The 6,905-nt window shown below is 40.3% G+C and overlaps 2 pseudogenes; both read right to left on the bottom strand.

The window, feature by feature from the left end:
• Window positions 1–1,156: 1,156 nt before the first annotated feature.
• LOC143864248 (uncharacterized) lies at window positions 1,157–4,046 on the bottom strand (annotated as a pseudogene).
• Window positions 4,047–4,765: 719 nt separating this feature from the next.
• On the bottom strand, window positions 4,766–5,964 carry LOC143870028 (small ribosomal subunit protein uS13z/uS13y/uS13x pseudogene; annotated as a pseudogene).
• Window positions 5,965–6,905: the final 941 nt, after the last annotated feature.

Raw genomic sequence — 6,905 nt, 5'->3', positions numbered from 1 at the left:
GCGTAAAATGGGATCTTATCGCGCTCCCGGCGTGATCGTGGTACGTTTAAGATCTTATCCTGCATTTACTTTTCTGATAACACAAACTAATCGTTGATATCCACACTCCCTTGCTTCAATAATGGCACTCCAATCTTTGCAATCATATATGAGACCCATCCATTACTTTTGCCTTACTCAAGAAGATTCCCGCTAGCATGTGACCCAAACCCCTTTTTGTCTCCTCACCATTCCTTCCCTAACAACACAACAAACCCCTCTTTTGGACTCTTTCACCTCCTTTTTCCTTTTCTTATGGGTTGGTTTCTTATGTGTTTAGTTAAATAAAATTTCAATAACAAATAAGAGCACTGTTGTTTTCTTTGTATTGTTCTGTTTGGGTTTCTTATGAGACTTTCACCAGATGTCAACATTGTGACCAACGTGACTCTTTTAATTCTATAGGTTGTGCCCCAAAAATTATTTTCATTGGTTGATCCTAATCCTCTACAGATAGGAGGGTTAGGATCAACCTATATATGGAAAATTTTTTTGGGGCACAACCTATTTAGGATATGGCCCATCCAATGGACGGTTTAGATCATCCTATGCTGCGGGCCGTATCGTACTTTAATAAAGTGAAGAGTGTGAACATCAAAATACAATAGTGCTGATAACATTTCCCAAAATCAAGCATAACTTAAGCGTACTTTTTTGAAATGAGGCCCTCGGCATGAGGAATAAAGATTGATAATATTAAAATTTTATTTTACAGAACTAAATGATCAACAAAGCTAAATCCACTGAAGTACTACAATGAGGAAAGACACACTTGGCCAAGTGATGGACTTTATAGCATTCTCAAAATGGAAATGATATTTCAACCCCCTTCAGCAGCATTGTTTGTTTGTCTATTTCCTCAATATCACTTTATTTTCAAGAACAAACAAAGAACAGAGCTGGAATTTTCAAGAGAATACAAACAAATGGAGGTGAAAATCAACACAAATGCATGACATAAACATCGTCACATTAAAGTTGCATATCTCATGATGAGGGTATGAGAAAATGTTTCCAACGATTCTTGTCATTGAACCATTCAACTTCAATCAATACCTTAGTTATTGCTAAGATAAGATGAACCCTCACGTAAAGTTGACATCCTATTTTTCCTGTCTCAATGGACACCAATTCCATGATATAAGTTTTTGATCACATGCAATTCTTTGACAACATCACCCATCTGCATTCGATCTCTTGGTGATTCTGCACAACAAGAGACACCAATTCTGAACATTGAGACCACAGTCATGCATTCTATTTTTCATAATGGTATGATTTTCAGTGGTATTATTGTTGACAACTTGGACTTCTTCTGAGATCAATTGTGGGTCTGCAATCTCGATCACTCGATCTGGCAGCGCCGTCTTAGCGAACTGGTAGAGAGTTAGGCCATCTGTAAACAAGTTATTGGTAGGACCTTTTCCTGTGAACATCTCCAGCAACAAGATTCCATAACTATACACGTCTCCAAGCGTAGATCTCTTTCCACCCATAGCATACTCTTTCCATTTAAACATGAATACAAAATATCAAAGCATTGATCTTGTTAGAAAGAAACTATAAGATGCATGTTGCCAAATAAAACTTCGTCCTGTAATCAAGCTAATGAAAATTTTAGAATCTAATAAGTTAATAATGAAGAATAAAAAATATTGATAAAGTCATTTACCTGGAGCAATATATCCAACAGATCCCTTTATTGTCAGCGAGCTACTTTGATTGTTAGAGTGATTAGTAGTGTCTTCAAAAATAAACCTTGCTAACCCAAAATCCCCCAGATGGGCATTCATGTCATCATCAAGAAGAACATTGCTCGGCTTTAAATCACCATGGACAAGTGGTGTTTGTCCATGGTGATGAAGATAATCCAATGCAGAGGCCACATCAATGGCTACATTTAGCCTTTGAATAAGGGTCAAGTTCATCAATGGATGTTGCCCATCTCCACTTTGATGCAACCACTTCTCTAAACTCCCATTAGGCATGTACTCAAAAACCAAAGCTTTAAACTCATTGCCTTGGTAATCAATACTTGAGCAAGAAGTTAAGATCTTAATGAGATTCCGATGCCGAATGTTTCTTAAGGCTTCACATTCCGCTTTGAAGCTCTTAGTAGCCCCGTGTTGTTGAAGGCTGAGTACCTTCACTGCAACAACCGTTTCATTGTGGTCTAAAAGTCCTTTATAAACAGAACCATAACTTCCAGCACCAATCAAGTTTTCCAAAGAGAACCCATTAGTTGCTCTAAGGAGCTCCGCATAAGAAAGCTTCAAACATCGATCCTCCAATGGCAACACAACAAGAGGATTCTTTCTTGGCTTACTTTTCCAATATAAGGTAGCAAAGAAAAAAGATAGTATTGTAAGGAATAAAACCACACTGACTGTTAAAATTATTACTCTCAGAGAATGAGTTTTTCTTTGTTTTTGATAAACTTGGGCAGGGCATGCTGGCAACTGTAGTTCTAGGATACCCCCACAAAGCTTGTTGTTTCCATAAACTGAAATGGCACTTGCATTTCTAAAAATCCCTTCCTTTGGTACTTCACCCTCAAGATCATTAAAAGACAGATTTAGATACTCGAGGAAGTGAAACGTTTTCAAGTATTCTGGAATCTTTCCGGACAAGTTATTGTGTGAAAGATCTAGCTCTCGGATACCTTTTAAATTGGCCAATGATGACGGAATGGTTCCTTGAAAGAGGTTATGATCCATGTATAGGTATTCCAAACTAAGACAATTGCCTAACGTGTTGGGAATTTCACCTGATAAACTGTTATAAGAAATCTCTAAATTCCCAAGTTGTTTCAAGTTTCCTACTTCTGAAGCAAGGGATCCTGTGAAAGAATTATACGAGAAGTCAAGGGTTATTGTTAGTGAGGAAAGCTTCAAAATCTGAGTGGGTATGGTACCACTTAGGCTATTTTGACGAAGGATTACTCCTTCTAAATATCCACAATTTTCAATACTTGTTGGAATGCTTCCTTGTAATTTATTTTTTTGTACATCGAGTAGTAACAAATGAGTTATGTTGCCAAGGGAAGATGGAATTTTGCCGTACAATCCATTTGTTTGCAAGGCCAATTGTTGCAGCTTGTTAAGCTTTCCAAGTCCAACAGGAATAGTACCTGTGAGAAAATTCACCTCCATGCCCAGTGTTTCTAAACCTACATGATTTTCAATACCTGAAGGAATGCTCCCAAATATCTGGTTTCTTCCTAAAGTCAGTCGTGTCAATTGAGTTGAGAGATTAGCTATAGAGTCGGGCAGTGCACCACTTAAGTAATTGGTGGCCAGTTGTAAGTTTTGTAGACTAGAGCAATTGGTTAAAGAAGTGAGAAAAATCATGTCGTTAGATTTGCCTCTGCTTCCTAGCTGATTATCTCCGAAGGTAAGAAAATTGAGATCTTGTAGGCTTCCCAAATTCATAGGTAGAAGTCCACTAAAGCTATTATAACCAAAATCAAGGACTGAAAGTCGTGATGCATTACATAGAGAGACTGGAATGGGTCCCGTGAATAGATTCATGTTCATGAGAAGCACTTCTAAATTAGGGAGAGAACGGCCCAGGTCAGGTGGAATGCTTCCATACAACTGATTTTGTGCCAGAAAGAGAGCAAAAATAGACGAGAGATTGTAAATTGGTTGAGGAATCATACCAGACAAATTATTTACACTGAGTTGAAGGAATTCTAAGCCGGTTAGTCGTCCGAGCTCATACGGGATGCTTCCTTCCAAACTATTATATCCTAGATCTAAATAGATGAGAGATGAAAGGTTCCCAAGGGAAGTTGGGATGTTTCCCATGAGATTATTTTTCCAAAGGTCTAAGTAAGCGAGCTGAGAGAACGAGTGGAACTTGTAGGGAACCCCCCCAACAAAATTATTGTAACTTAAATTCATGGACGTGAGTTTTGGGCAATGGGCAGTCAGATTGGCTGGTATTTCTCCTTCATATGAATTGAGGCTCAGATTGAGATGACGCAAATGGAATAGACGACTCATGTCTGGGGGGAGTTGGCCGTAGAATCCATTGTTTCCAAAGTGGATTTCACGGAGGAAGGTGAGATTTGCTATGTGAGGGGACAAGGGTCCGACCAAGCCTTGATCGCCAAGGTTCAAGGCAATGACCCTTTGAGAATGGCGACGACTACATGTGACTCCCTGCCAATGGCAAAAATGGAGAGAATTGTTCCATGAGGTCAAAGCCCCATTAGGATCATGCGTTATTTCATGTTTGATGGCGAGCAAAGATAATCGATCGGTTTCGTTTCCTAGAGTGCCGGATTCTACAGATAAGAGCAGAGAGAGGAGGGTGACATGAAAGAGAAATGATGGATGCAATAACCTACAACTCACTTTACTTGGAAGCTCCATGGAGAGGGAAGAGAAACTCTAAAACTCTAAGAAAACAAGCCTGGGTTGAAGATGCATAATCACCTTCAAAGGTTTCTATTTATTTTTGGGGGAGGGAGGGAGAACGAGTTGGACATTATTATCACATCTATTTGTCCGATTGGAGCTGTAGTTGGGCATTATTATCATATCTATTTGTTTGATTGCCCAATACACCATTGTTCTAGGGGAAATGATATATTCATCCCATTTTCTTCACTGAGCAACGCCCTTCTAGAGTAAAATGAGCAGTCATAAATACACTAAAGGTGGTCGCCCGGGGAAGAAAAAGGAGCTGAATAGGATCCATGACTTTTGCCCATCACTACCTAATCTTTCCAACCTGTTCTATTTGGATTTTGAGTCCAAAACTGACTATTGAACTAAAAATTAAACGCAATTTACAGTCAAATAATCAGTTTACTTTAGCCCCAGCTGAATGTGGACCGTTGATCAGAACGATCCTAGCCATCTGTATTAGACTTTTACCGGCCGAATGTGGATCCTAGCCATCTGTATTAGACTTCTACCGGCCGAATGTGGACCGCTGGTCGGAATGATCGTAGCCCTCTGTATGAGACTACTACCGATTAATGTTGGGCGTTAATCTTTTTCCTTTTCTACAAATCATTTAAAGCCCATCAAATGGACGGCTACGATTATCCCATCGGTCCATTTTTGTAGCATCATCCAATCCGCAATATATAGGCATACATCTCGGAGTCACCCTATCTCACGTTAGAAATTTTACTTAAAATGCTTGACTTAGTCAGAGGGATGGTCCTGCCGTCCTGAAATGGATGTTCTCTTTCGAATTCAACTAGACAGAAAATGACAAAAAGAGATTTTCCTGCAACAAAACGATAAGGGTACCGCCCTTGATATTGCTCACTTTTTTAGCTTTTTGAGGAGCTGCTGTTGGATCAAAAGTCAAGGGTGGTACTTCCACGGTACAAAGGGCTTTTTTTTTTTTTTGGTGTCCAATCACCACAATTTTGTCTATATGGCCCATCCAAAATAAATAGGAAGTTTGTTTAACATTTCCAACCGTCTTTCCTCTGCGGCCTGTTGTCTTGGTATGCTGACCACGAACGCGAAGACCCCAGTAGTGCCTGAGACCACGATGGTTCCTTATCTTCTTCAGTCGCTCCAAGTCATCTCTCAGCTTCATATCCAGCGCATTAGAGACTACCTGAGAATACCTGCCATCCTTGTAATCTTTCTTTCTGTTCAAAAACCAGTCTGGAATTTTGAATTGCCGAGGATTGGCAACGATCACCATGAGATTCTCCAGTTCTTCAGCAGATAATTCACCAGCCCTCTTGTTCATATCGACATCGGCCTTCTTACAGACGAGATTCGCAAAACGCCTCCCGATACCTTTAATGGAGGTTAGTGCGAACATGATCTTTTGCTTCCCATCAACATTGGTGTTCAAAACACGCAAAATATGCTGGAAATCTTCGTTCGCGACTAGAGACATTTCTACTGAGAGATGGAGCTTGGAAACTCGTTTACAACTAGAGCCAAACCGTACAAAGGGCCTTATTGTTGTAAGTAGGGCTGCAACAGGGTCGGGTTGGGTCCGGTTTTTCAAAACCCTACCCAACCTTGGATCCCATTATCTCGGCCTTGACCCTGAGTCAGGGCCGAAAAACCTCAACCCATGGCCCGCCCTACAGGGCTCAGTGCTGGCCCTGGCCCGCCTTGATTGCCCCTGATTGGGAAGGGCAGGGCCGGGCCGGGCCTAATTGACCCTGGTGCAAATACTTGTTAAGAGTGCCAAAAATAAAGCAACCACTTATCATATAGAACAAAATGATCAATAAACAGAGAAAGGGAACAAAATAAGACAATATGAATTCAACAACATGACGGGCAACAGAGACAATTAATAATGATAATCTAAAGAAACATCAATCCAAGATATAGAAAACATTAGCAAAAGAAACATGCATACAGATGGTTCAATTCTACAATAGAAAACCTACGGCCGGGCCGGGTCAGGGTACTCGAGGCATTAACCCAGAACCCGACCCGACCTGAGTCAGGGTCTAAAAAAATAAACCCTGACCCGCCCTCAGGGTTGGAAAATCCAACCCTGACCCAGTTCGGGTCAGGGCTAAACTTGCACCCCTAGTTGTAAGCCCTTACACCATATAATTTCTCAACATTAACACTTTGAAAACGGAATTCCGTTTTGGAAATAATGGGTTGAATTTAGGCACAATATTTAGACTGGAACAGTGTCCATTGGATCTACTTCCGAAGGTCTGAAATGATTTTGGATCCTGACGCGTAGGTAGTAACAAAATCCGATGGAGATCATATATCCAAATGCAGGACACCATCGTACAAAAATACCCTTCATATTTTGTTCATATTTATGGCAAGGGGCATTTTTCTAACTTTACACAACCATACTCAAAACCAGAACATTTTCTTTCTCTTCATTTCGTTGACCATTCT

The sequence above is a fragment of the Tasmannia lanceolata genome, unplaced genomic scaffold (genome assembly GCF_043159265.1).
Source record: "Tasmannia lanceolata isolate RefF3 unplaced genomic scaffold, GAP_Taslan_0.1 ptg000003l, whole genome shotgun sequence".
In the NCBI taxonomy this organism is placed as follows: domain Eukaryota; kingdom Viridiplantae; phylum Streptophyta; class Magnoliopsida; order Canellales; family Winteraceae; genus Tasmannia; species Tasmannia lanceolata.
The sequence above is the reverse complement of the archived record's forward strand: the minus strand, read 5'-3'. Positions and strand labels throughout refer to the sequence as shown.